Source organism: Capsicum annuum, chromosome 7, assembly GCF_002878395.1.
Source record: "Capsicum annuum cultivar UCD-10X-F1 chromosome 7, UCD10Xv1.1, whole genome shotgun sequence".
Taxonomy (NCBI): Eukaryota; Viridiplantae; Streptophyta; class Magnoliopsida; order Solanales; family Solanaceae; genus Capsicum; species Capsicum annuum.
This window is the reverse complement of record NC_061117.1, coordinates 19989377-20002454: the sequence shown is the minus strand read 5'-3', so window position 1 is coordinate 20002454 and position 13078 is coordinate 19989377.

Sequence of the window (13078 nt, the reverse complement as noted above, 5' to 3'; positions counted from 1 at the left end):
CAATCCCCATATACACCTACGGAGCTAAGGCTTCCCGATGTAGGACCCATGGGGGTTTCATCAACCCGTATACAATCCACATATCTCATATTTCCTTTCTAGCACATCCGTTGGAAAGGGTTTTATAAGGTGTTACAATATCTCCTCCGCGGCTCATTCCTCGGTGAGGGTTTTAAAAAGGTGTTGACAGTGTTTTTCGGATATTGCCACGGTGGTACCAATGTTTTATGAATGAGTATGCTATGAGGATGTAATGCTCACAACCAATAACAATGAGTATTTTCACAACCAACCACAATGATATATTTCCACAACCATGTGAGCCAATATCCACTCATTATTTCAGTTTCATCCATGAATTTTCACATGTCTCATATGCCAAATAAAGTATGAATATAATCACAATACACAAATGGTACCATATTAAGCATATTAACAACACAATACAATTATTCACATATATTCAAGGCTATTAATATGACATAGGATCCCACAAGGTCACGCATATCACATAATAACTCAATTTTGACAATTACATCACATATAGGCCCCCACACGGGCACAACACATAAATAGCCATTTTTCATGATTAGTTCCCACCCTTAACATATATTTTGTATCATCATTTACTACCCAGTCCAGTATGAAAAAGTTAAGTCATAACCTACCTTGAAAGTCAAAATCGATTTGCTACACTTGAACCTGTAGACACGTAATTTTGTCCATCCAAAATTAATTTTTACACATTTTAACATCTTCCTACCTACCCCTACCTATTCCCTACCCCACTACCCTACCTAATCTAACAACCCTCTGAACACTCACCTAACATACTACTATCTTTTTTGTTCACACCCACAACAATAATGCAGACGGCAGACCAAAGAAAAACTCCATCTTCTTCATAGTAACGGACAACTCCAACAATATATTGCACACCAACACACAGCTTTCATCCATAGATTCTCACACTACACACATAATTATATACAAACAACAACCATACACACGATACCCATTAATAATACAACAAAGGCACATACACAGTGACTCACAAAAACCAATAAAACATAGCAAATAAATGAGAGAGATTTGATAAAACTGAGAGAGAAAGGTAGAGAGGGGAGGAAGATTGAGTGAGAGAGAGTGAAAAAAATGAGTTGAATAGAACGGGGGAGAATAATCTCTCCGACGGACTTTTCACTGGAGCTGCCATACCCACCGGCAATCAAGATCCTGACCAAAATCCATCATATTTCTGTCCAAACCTCTCCGAAAAACACTAAAATCAACCTAACCTTCCCAGCTCCAACGAAATCAATCAAAAAACATGCGATATAATGACGTCGTACGGGAGTTGGGTATAATTTTCTCTATCAATTCAATATTTTTGGGGTTCGAGTTAGAAATAAACAAAAAGAGGAGTGTATAAAAGCTGGGTTTGATCATTCTATTGAGGTTTGGTTTGAGATTTTGATCGCGGATCGAGTCAAACGAAGATTTCTCCATTTAATAGAAAGAAAATATTCAAATTGAGGTCCAATTCTACTCTTTTCCTCTTTTATTTTATTGTCCATGATATTTAATTGGTGAAATTCAATATTTGTGTGTTGATTGATCTTCGTTGGTGATGAATTCATGTTACTTGAAGTTTGTTTTATGTGATTTTGTGATGTTTGAATCATGAATGTTGGTTAATGTTGGATTTGGATTTTTTAATATTCAAATAGATAGTTGATGATTAACTTAATCATTGATTGAGGATAAAGTTGATAGTGGAAATTAAAAAGCAATAAAAAATAAATATGGCCTCAGATTGGTACATTGATCGAGTTGATTTGAAATAAACATTAATCTTATCGAATTTGATAGTATCATGTTTAGGCCAATAATTGATAGGTATATTTAAGTTCGGGTAGGCAACTCATAGAATTCTATATCATTGAATTTGTGAATGTCTATGTTGAATGATTTCTCCATTTTTACCACATTTGGATCAATTGTATTATTTAGTTGGGAATGCCCTAAAGTATCTATATATATTTATTCACCGAGGAATGCCCCGAGGTATCTTGTACCTGGAGGACATTCGTGATGAAGGACCGAGGTGTCGGGTAGACAATAGTCTAGGATTAATTTAGAATAGGATTTACATTTCTACATTTTTCTATTTCTGGACTATATAATTTGTACTGGACATTGTGTTGGATTTGTTATATTTGATTGCTTATTTCGTGTTTATGTGTTTATGTGGTTTATACATTTTATAGTGTCAAATTAGCCTATATAATTCATGGAGCGACCATGATCTAACCACGAGATCGAGGGGTTCCTAACACCTTCCCATCGGTCAATAAAATTCCTTAGCCGAAATCTTTGTTCACGGATTAGTTTTAGAGTCAAACCGTTTTAAAAAAGGATTTTCAAAGGTGACTTGGCACACCCGATTTATGTCAAGTGGCGACTCTGAATATAATTGTGAAATGAATCCTTTTCGAATCAAATCTTCATTTTTGTCACTTTAATAATAAAAACCTTTTTGAAACTCTAAAATCAATTCTTTTGGTTAAAAAAAATAGGTATGACAGCTCTGGCGACTCTGTTGGGGACTTTTTTTGAATTCAAGCTTATTTTTGGAGTTGTATCGGCTTAGTTTGACATTATGGGTGTATAAACATTGTTTGTGTTATCGTTTGTGTTTATTTTATCATTTTTGAGTGCCTACGTGCTACATGTTTACAGTGTTTCTTTATGTGTTACTGCTTTATATCTGTCATCATTTGCATAAATTGAGTCAATTCTTTCTGCAACAAGTCTCAGAGTTCACATCATATACATGAACTCTAGTTGAGTCACCCTTATTTTAGGAGGGGGAGCCATCGGACGTATGGAGTGGGTGGAAAGCTTTAGCAGCCATTATCGACCATACGCTCCCCCGAACAGCCTTGTTAGTGGACCCCAACGTAGGTCAGCCTTTAGTTCATGCTTATCTGTATCATATTAAGACCTAGAGAGACCCATTTGATCCTTTGTAGGAGACTTACCTCTAAAGCATTTCTACGTGCTAATTGTTGCATCTTTGAGGGCAACGGGGTCATTTGACAAATTGATTTGGAGAAAGCATGTGCAAGAGTTATAGGAAGGTGTGTTTGAAAAAAAAAAGAAATAGTGAGTCAAAAAAAGAGTTTCGTAGTTTTTAGAGTTTTTTAATGGATTTTGTTCTTCACAATCCAAAAAATTCAAAAAAAAAAAGATACCTTTTGCACTCATTTGTCAAAAATTAAAAAAAATATTAAAAATATTTTCTTTTGATTCCTTTAGCATGCATCCATAATTCAAAAATTTCAAAGACTTTTTTTTAATATGAGTTTTTATAAAAGAAAATTAAAAAATGGTAGAAGTTTTGTACATTTCATATAGTGAAAATACCAAAAAGATTTTTCTTTCATAGTTGGTGGTGTAATTTTTATGCGAAGTGTCAAATTGAAAACTGAAAAAGATTTTACTATCATTTTTTTCATCGTCTCTCTTTGGTCATGTCTCTCAAGTAAAGGTTTAGTTTGTCATTTAATCCTTAATTGTCTAATCTGGACGAACTACGCACCCCTGATTCTCCTTTTTCGGAAGTGAGATACGTAGGCAGCCTATTGTTGGTTCGGGGATCTTATTTCAAAAATCCAAAAAAAAGTCTTTATTCTTTATTAGAGTAGGTGTCATATATATATATCTCTAAAATAAAACCACAAAAAAAATTTTCGTTAATAGCTTCAAGTTTCATTTTCATATGAAATTCAAAATCTAAAACCCAAAAAGATTTTGTTTGGTAATCATAGGTTTCATTTTGTATAGGAATCTGAAAAAAATAAAAAAGATTTTCTTAACTCTTCATTTAGTGTAGGTGTTTCATATACATCTTCAAAACAAGCCCACAAAAAAGATTTTTCTTTAATAGGTCCAAGTGTCATTTTTGTATGAAATTCCAAATTGAAAACCCAAAAAGATTTTCTTTGGTAATCATAAGTTTTATTTTGTATAGAGATTTTAAAGCTAAAAAAATTCAAAAAGATCTTCGTCAATTATTTTGACAATTTGTTACTTTCTTTTCTTCTTAAAGTTTTTTTTTAAAAAAAAGTTTAATTGGCCATTTTGGAAAGACTTCACGAACTACACACACTTGATTCTCCTTTTTTTGGGAGTGAGATATGTAGGCGCCCTTCTTGGGTTCAGTGATCTTTTCCAAAAAAAAGGAAAAACCAAAAAAGATTTTGAGAAAGTATTGAACTCTAACATGTTTGTTATCTCTTGTTCAGTTAGTTTAAGGTGGTTGGTTTGTGGCATCCTGGCTAGTCCTCTATATCATATCAAATTCAAGGAAGTGCTAATTGTGTCCAACAAGGATATAGAGAGTGACATCATAGATCAAATAAAGAGTCAGGAAAATGAGAGTTTAAAGTACAAAATTATGAGTTTGAGGCAACAAATGATGGAAATGTATCGATCTTGGGATAGTGGGATGCCTCCTACTCCATTCCCCACTATTAACCGTGCAAATACCTTGAGTTTTCTATTACAATTGCAAAACCAGTTTCCGACTGTTGGTGATGCACCATAGCATGCCTCAGAATCCATTCCAAGTCAAAAGTGTCTCAATGCTTCCACCACTCTTTTCCTAGCTCCTCAGTATAAGCCTGCTACATTCACAACACCATATATCGTATGTGATTTTATTGCTTAACCTTCTACTGAGACTTCTACTTTGGATATCAATCCAACGGTGCTGCCCCAATCTGCTAGTAGACTCACGTTCAATACTCTTGATAATCACTGCTATATCCTTGAGCCCATATCAATGTTAATTTGACCACCAAAATTTCTTAACAAGAAGACTAGGGATAATTTTACACCAATTGGGGAATCGTGTGCCAGTTTATTCTAGAAATTGAGAGTGTTGGGCATGATCACTCCTCTCCTTAGGACACTCTTAATTCTCGTTCAAGAATTTTTATCCTAATGTACGATGTGCGTATTATTCTGATGATCAGGGTCATAGTATTGAATATTGTTGAGATTTGAAAAGATGCTTCAAGATAGAGCAATTATGGTACAGAACTTTGGCAGTGAGGAAAACTCTAATCATGCTGATATGCAAACCCGTGGCTAAGTTATCAGGCTAGCAATTGAGAAGTCACCCATCTCCCTACTAAGAAGAGGTCTGGTAGTTGTGTTGTTTTCTTTTCTATTTTTCAAATTATTTCAGGGTTGTAGTTCGGAATTTATCTTGTTTTGTCCCTTTGTCGCTTATGTTCAAACCCTTCTATCTTTCATTTCAACTAAATGAAGTGTCCCTTTCCCTTTGTGTTTTAAATATGTGTTTGTTTTCTTTATACAGTACATTTTATGTTGATTCTAGTGATATGACATGCTAGTGAAATTTTTCAGCAAGATCTTAAAATCCAATTTGACCATGAAACATTGAATCAGAGGGCTAAAGTTAGAAAAAAAAGGTATCTGAGAAAAAGGTAGAATGTTAAGACATTTGATGTCCATATTGAAGTCTTCTTTGAAATTAAGGCACTTATTTTGAGAATCACATAAATAAATTGGTCATCAATTGAAAGATATGTCTCAATTAGGTCAAATAGTGGCTGCGTGAACAGAAACAAAAATCAGCACAAAATCATGAGTCATTCAATGTGAGGAATGTACAACAAAAGTGGAGTTGTATGCTAGAAAATCGCAGAAGAAGTAGTGACACACAGACTCAGTCAAATTTAATGTTGTAAAAGATGTCACAAATGATCTTCATCTTTCACTTTTATATTGCCTGATATTTACTTGCATTGTCAAGGATTGATATGACGAAAGCATTTCATTCTACTATCCAAACATTATGTCATCCTTTGTTTAGCCTATTTGAGCCTTAGTTCTATTTTCTTTCATACCCCTTTTTCAGAATCAAGATAGAGTCAGCAAAGCTCAAACGAAAAGTGTCGAGCAAAAAGAATAGAGTCAAAAAAATTTCAAAATAAAGGAGAGAAAAAGAATGTGTCCAAAGAGAAAAAAAGACTAAAGTTTCAAGAAAAAAAGAGTCAGAAAAATCTCAAAGAGAAAAAGAGTCAATAAAAGAAAAAAAGAGAAAAAAAAATCAGAGTCAAGAAAAGGAATAAGTTTCTAGAACTACGCGTGACCTGATTCTCCTCTCTTGATGGTGAGATACGCAGGCTGCCCTACTTAGGGCTCGGTCCAACCAAATACACAATTTAAAATTGCACAGTCAAAAGAAACTGGGGCACGAGTTAATTTTCATTATTTAAGTCGATTCCAAAAGTTGTAAGTCCCACCCCAAAGTGTCGTTTGGGCCTTATTCCATCCTTTCTTTCTAACCATATCCAATAGCCAAGTTTCAACCAAAGAAAGACCTTTAGATCAATCTTTGAAAATGTTAAGGCTAAGCATGCAATGGATGTGATTATGCATTTAGGTACTATTTGTCTTCTGCAGCATAAGGAATCAGGAGAGAAATAAAAATGAGAGAGTCTTATTGGTGAAAACCCTCACGGGTATCGTAAGATGATGGTAAGTTGAGAGAGATAAAAATGAGAGTGTCTTATCGGTGAAAACCCTCACGGGCACTGTAAGACGAATATAAGTTTAGAGAAATAAAAATAAGAGAATCTCATTGGTAAAAAACCCTCTCGAATACCATAAGGCAATGGTGATGTGATAAAAAAATGAGATAGGCTTATTGGTGAAAACCCTTCAAGGAGCCACTAGCCAAATGAGGTCTCCGAAAATTGGCCCAAGGAAGCAACTCAGTTTTAGAGTCATTAACTCAACAACAATTTGTGAGAATTTTGGATGGAAAGATCAGGCAGTTTAATCCAATATGCATGTCATAATCATTAGAGTTGACTGTCATTTCCAAATAAACTTTTCTTTCATTTTTTTCAATGAGGACATTTATTGTCGTTTCTTTCTTCTCTATAGTTATATTTTAATTTTTCTTGAGTCAGTTATCCAAATAAAACAAAAATTGTTGTCATTTTTGTCTTGTCTTTGAGTCTAGTCCATGTCAAAATAAGTGAGAAAAGATTTCAAAATTGGCTACCAGCTTCTTCAATTGCACAAAACAAGACAAAAGGCTAGCACATGAAAGGAACATGATAATGAGCTAAAATAAGGCATGCAAAAGTTTTGTCAATAGACAAGTCTGGAAACTCATGGAAATACTAAAGTTTAAAGGGTTTATCCGAGAAGCATAGCAAAGCAAAGATACTGTGTTTATTTCAGAATCACTCTTAATAATCTGAGCTTGGGTCAATGACACAACAAAGCAGGGGCTAGTGCTAGCAATCTGAAACAAAATGAAGGGAATGAACACTGGAGCAGGTGTCGGGACAGTCAAGTGCTGCAAGCCATCACTAAGTTTTTAACTGACAAATTTTCTTTGTTGAAATAGGGGCAAATTCGCTTCACTTAATTCAGCGACCATTGGAAAGTACATCCGTGGGAATTTACTTTATGTTCAGGACCCTCCTGGAAAATGGGACATTACTTCAGTTCTGGACCCTCTTGAAAAATGGGAATTTACTTTATGTTCAGGACCCTCTTGAAAAAGGGGACATTACTTCAATTCAGGACTCTTCTGAAAAATGAAAATTTACCTTATGTTTAGGACCCTCCTAAAAAATGGGAATTTATTTTATGTTCAGGACCCTCCTGAAAAATGGGAATTATTTTATATACAAGACCCTCCTAGAAACTGGGACATTACTTCAGTTCAGGACCATCCTGGAAAATGGAAATTTATTTTATGTTCAAGACCCTCCTGGAAAATGGGACATTACTTCAATTCAGGACCCTCTTCGAAAATGGGTATTTACTTTATGTTCAGTACCCTCCTGGAAAATGGGACATTACTTTATGTTCTGGACCCTCCTGAAAAATGAGAATTTACTTTATGTCCAGGGACCTTCTGGAAAATGGTAATTTGCTTTATGTTTAAGACCCTCCTGGAAAATGAAAATTTAGTTTATCTTTAGAATGCTCCTGGAAAATGAGAATTTACTTTATGTTCAGGACCCTCCTGAAAAATGGGAATTTATTTTATGTTCAGGACCCTCCTGAAAAATGGGACATTATTTTATTTTAAGGACCCTCCTGAAAAATGGAAATTTACTTTATGTTCAGGACCCTTCTGAAAAATGGGACATTACTTCAGTTCAGGACCCTCCTAAAAAATGGAAATTTACCTTATGTTCAGGACCCTCCTGGAAAATGAGAATTTACCTTATGTTCAGGACCCTCCTGGAAAATGGGAATTTATTTTATGTTCAGGACCCTCCTAGAAAATTAGAATTTACCTTATGTTCAGGACCCTCCTGAAAAATGGGAATTTACTTTATGATCAGGACCCTCCTAGAAATGAGAATTTACTTTATGTTCAGGACCCTCCTAGAAATGAGAATTTACTTTATGTTCAGGACCCTCCTGGAAAATAAGAATTTACTTTATGTTCAGGACCCTCCTGAAAAATTGGAATTTACTTTATGTTCAGGACCCTTCTGGAAAATAGGAATTTGCTTTATGCTCAGGACCCTCCTGGAAAATAGGAATTTACCTTATGTTCAGGATCCTCCTGAAAAATGAAAATTTACTTTATGTTCAGGACCCTCCTAGAAAATGGGACATTACTTTAATTCAGGACCCTCCTGGAAAATGGAAATTTACTTTATGTTCAGGACCCTCCTGGAAAAATGGGACATTACTTCAGTTCAGGACCTTCCCAAAAAATGGGAATTTACCTTATGTTCAGGACCTCCTGAAAAATAGGAATTTTCCTTATGTTCAGGACCCTCCAAGAATATGGGAATTTACCAGGACCCTCCTGGAATATGGAAATTTACTAGGACCCTCTTGGAAAATGGAAATTTACCAGGACCCTCCTGGAAAATTGGAATTTACTTTATGTTCAGGACCCTCTTGAAAAATGGGACATTACTTTCAGAAAAAAGAAATCTACCACGACCCAAAAAACTAGGGTCATGATGTCATTTGTTGCGGCGTACCTTGACAAGTAAGCCTATCACCCAAACTGATACGCAATGAGGAAGAGGTAGAAATATCCTAAGGTAAGGCTTCTAGAATGAAGCCGAACTACATAAATAATCATAACAATGCGGAAAGAACTTATCCAAACTACCAAACATGCCCAAAACCAGGTGTCAATAGTGTAAGAACTACTAATACAATCTAACAGTCAAATACATCGGAAAAATAACCACAAAGGAATAATAACTATCTCCGAATTCTAATAAAGACATAACTAGTATAGAAAGGTAGAGGTGAACTTCGGATGCATGAATATCCAACTGCTACCTTGAAAGCTCCAACAATCGGCCGAATCAAGTAAGCTAAGGCGCACTCGAACTAGGACCTACACCAAAAGGGTGCAGTAGGCATGAGTACGGTCCACTTGTACTCAGTAGGTATCATAGGCCGACCAAGAAAAGTAGTAAATAAAGCATACAAAATATACACTAAGGGCAGGTCATCTACAATCAGAAAATGTCCCACAACGGTAGCCCACACCGCTTGCACTAACAGTTCTAATATATCTTATATTTATTACAAAAACACACCAAGGAATAGGTCACGAGTATACATTATGTAACATATAAATAGAACAAGAGAGAACATGTAGATACAAGATCATCAAATACAAGTAATGGAAGGCATGAAAAATACATAGATGACAAGTCAATAAGGAAATACAGCATAACATAAACATAATAAGGTATGTGCAATGTATATGATGATGATGATGATAATGATGATGCACGAGATCGTCGTGCAACCTCCGGGATCGTCACACAATCCTTGTATAGACCTACGGAGCTAAAGCTTCCCGACGTAGGACCCAAGGGGGTTCGTCAACCCATATATAATCCACATATCACATATCTCCTTTCCGGCATATCCCTCGAAAAGGGTTTTATAAGGTGTTACAATATTTTTTTTAAAAAAAGGTATTGCCAGTGTTTCTCAGATGTTGCCACGGTGGTACCAACATTTTATGAATGAGTATGATATGAAGATGTAAAGCTCACAACCAATCACAATGAGTATTTCCACAACCATCACATGATATATTTCCACACCCAACCACGATGATACATTCCCACAACCACGTGAGCCAATATCCACTTATTATTTTCGTCTCATCCATGAATTTCCACATGTCTCATATGCCAATGAAGTATGAATATAATCACAATACACCAATGGTACCACATTAAATAACACAATACAATTATTCACACATATTCAAGGCTATCAATATCACATGGACCCCACAAGGTCAAACATATCACATAATATCTCAATTCTGATAATTACATCACATATAGGCCCCCACACGGGCACAACACATAGTTAGCCATTTTTTACGATTAGTTCCCACCCTTAACATGCATTTTATACCATCATTTACTACCCAGCCTAGTCTGAAGAGTTAAGCCATAACCTACCTCGAAAGTCGAAACCGGTCCACTATACTTGAACCCACGACCTTACCTTTCACGAACAATCCCAAACTTCACTAAAACATCAAATATAAAATCTAAGCATCGAAATAAAACCAATGACACCTATATTGACTACTTTTGATTTGGGGTCAAAACGAACCCCCAAAATGGATTTTCGAAAAAGAAGAGCAAAATCAGAACTTTACTTCAAAAATATGTTCCTCATATTTTTAGGAACCTACAACTGAAAAATAAAGTTAAATCGGCTCAAAACGAGGTTCAAATCAAAGAAAAACCATTTTTGAGCTTTACCGGGTAAAATCTTTGAAATCCGGGTTAAAATCAAGAATCAGAGTTGTTTTGAAGGTTAAATTGATGAAAAACTAGTAAGTATAAGATAAAAGTATTATTCAAGTGAAAAGGAGTGAAATTTGGATTTAAAATCATGCCCTAAGATTTTTGGAGTTTTGAGGAATTGGTCAAGAAATTACTAACAAAAGAGGTGAATTCTTATCTTTAATCCGTAATAAAACCAAGCAAAAGGTGTTAATCTTTCTTTCCAAGATCCCATAAACTATTCAGGGTTTAACTCCCAAAAGGCAAGATGAAAAATGAGCAAAATAGGTCAAGAAAAGACTATTTATCAGAGCAGATTTTTCTGCACTGCTGTCTAAAAATCTGTTTTTTTTTTAACTCAATCCGGACTTTAACGGGGTGCCGGGATTCATTCGAAGTCCGATTTATACAAACGAACTATGTATCCATACTAAATTCGACGTTCTGGACTCGATGACGATATCATATTTTCAAAAAAAAAATCATTTTAACAAAATTGACCCCCGAAACCCGAAATTATAATTTTCCAAATCGAGGGTCAAAGTGAGATTTAAAAACCGTAAAATCATACTAAACTTGCTAACACCCAAAAATTGATATTTTGGATCTGCTAGCGAAGTCAGATTTTCTATCCGAGGTCGTTTCGATGAAATGTAGGTCCCACACCCATATTTCCAATTTTCCAACTTTCCGATCAATAGGCCGAAATGAGCTCGGGTGCACCGGAACCCGAACCAAAGGTAGCCTAAAATCGATATTCGGAGCTGTTGGCACAGTCCGTTTGGTCATCCATCGTACGGATCAAAATATATCTACATAAGTTCAAAATAAGGCTCTCGAAGACATCAAAACCACAATGTTGCATAAATGATACCAAAATACATCGAAAATCTTGCCAATCACTCCCACACCCCAAAAATATCATAAAACAACTACGGGGAAGGGTAAAATAGTCAAATCACACGAAATCACAAATTTCATCAAATTTTTAGATCATTACATGATCCACCACTAAAAATCTAGTTCATCCTGGAACTAAGGCAAAGAAAACCTGAATCAATGAAAAGTTGGTGATAGTAACTACAACCTCCCAAGTAGCTTCATCTACAGGTCGATGTTGCCACAGGATCTTAACCACAGGGATCGCTCTAGAGTGCAACCGCCTAACATACCTAGCCAAAATGGAAACCAGTTCCTTAGCAAAGGACAACCGCTCATATAACCGAATCGAATCCCAATGAATGACATGAGACTCATCAGGAATATAGCGATGAAGCATAGAAACATGAAAAACTGGATGAACAGCTGATAGATCAGGGGGAAAAGCCAACTCATAAGCCATCTCATCAATAGTCCGAAGAATCTCAAATGGACCAATATACCTGGGGCTAAGCTTGCCCTTCTTCCCAAACTTCATTACACCCTTCATAGGTGAAACCCAAAGGAAAACACAATCACCAACACCAAATCTCAAGGCACAAAGTCTACGATCAGCATAACGCTTTTGCCTACTTTGAGCTGCTCTAAGTCTATCTTGAATTATCCGGACCCTATCCAAAGACTCACGAAGCAAGTCTGTACCTTGAGGTCTCACCTTTAAAACATCAAACCAACCTACTGGAGAGAGACAATGCCTACCATACAACGCCTCAAAAGGAGCCATATCATTACATGAATGGTAGCTATTATTATATGCAAACTCTGCTAAAGCCAAATGCTACTCCCACTGGCCACCAAAATCCATCACGCATGCGCGAAGCATATCCGCTATGACTGGCCATCAGTCTAGGGGTGAAATGTTGTACTAAGATCGACTCGAGTACCCAAGTCATCTTGAAAAATCATCCAAAACTGAGATGTGAACACAGGACCTTGATCTGAAATAATGGACACTGGTACACCATGCAGATGCACAATTTCACGAATGTAGATACGAGACAACCTCTCAACACTAAATGAGACCTGAACCGGAATAAAATAAGCTGACTTGGTCAATCGATCCATGATGACCCAAATGCTGTCAGAACCATGAGATGTATGAGGCAAGCCAGTCACAAAGTCTATAGTGATGCGTTCCCACTTCCACTCAGGAATGGGTAACCTCTGAAGCAAACCACCAGGTCTCATATGCTCGGCCTTCACCTGCTGACAACATAGGCAATGAGCCACAAAATTTGCTATATCTCGCCTCATACCATCCCACCAGTAGTGTTGTC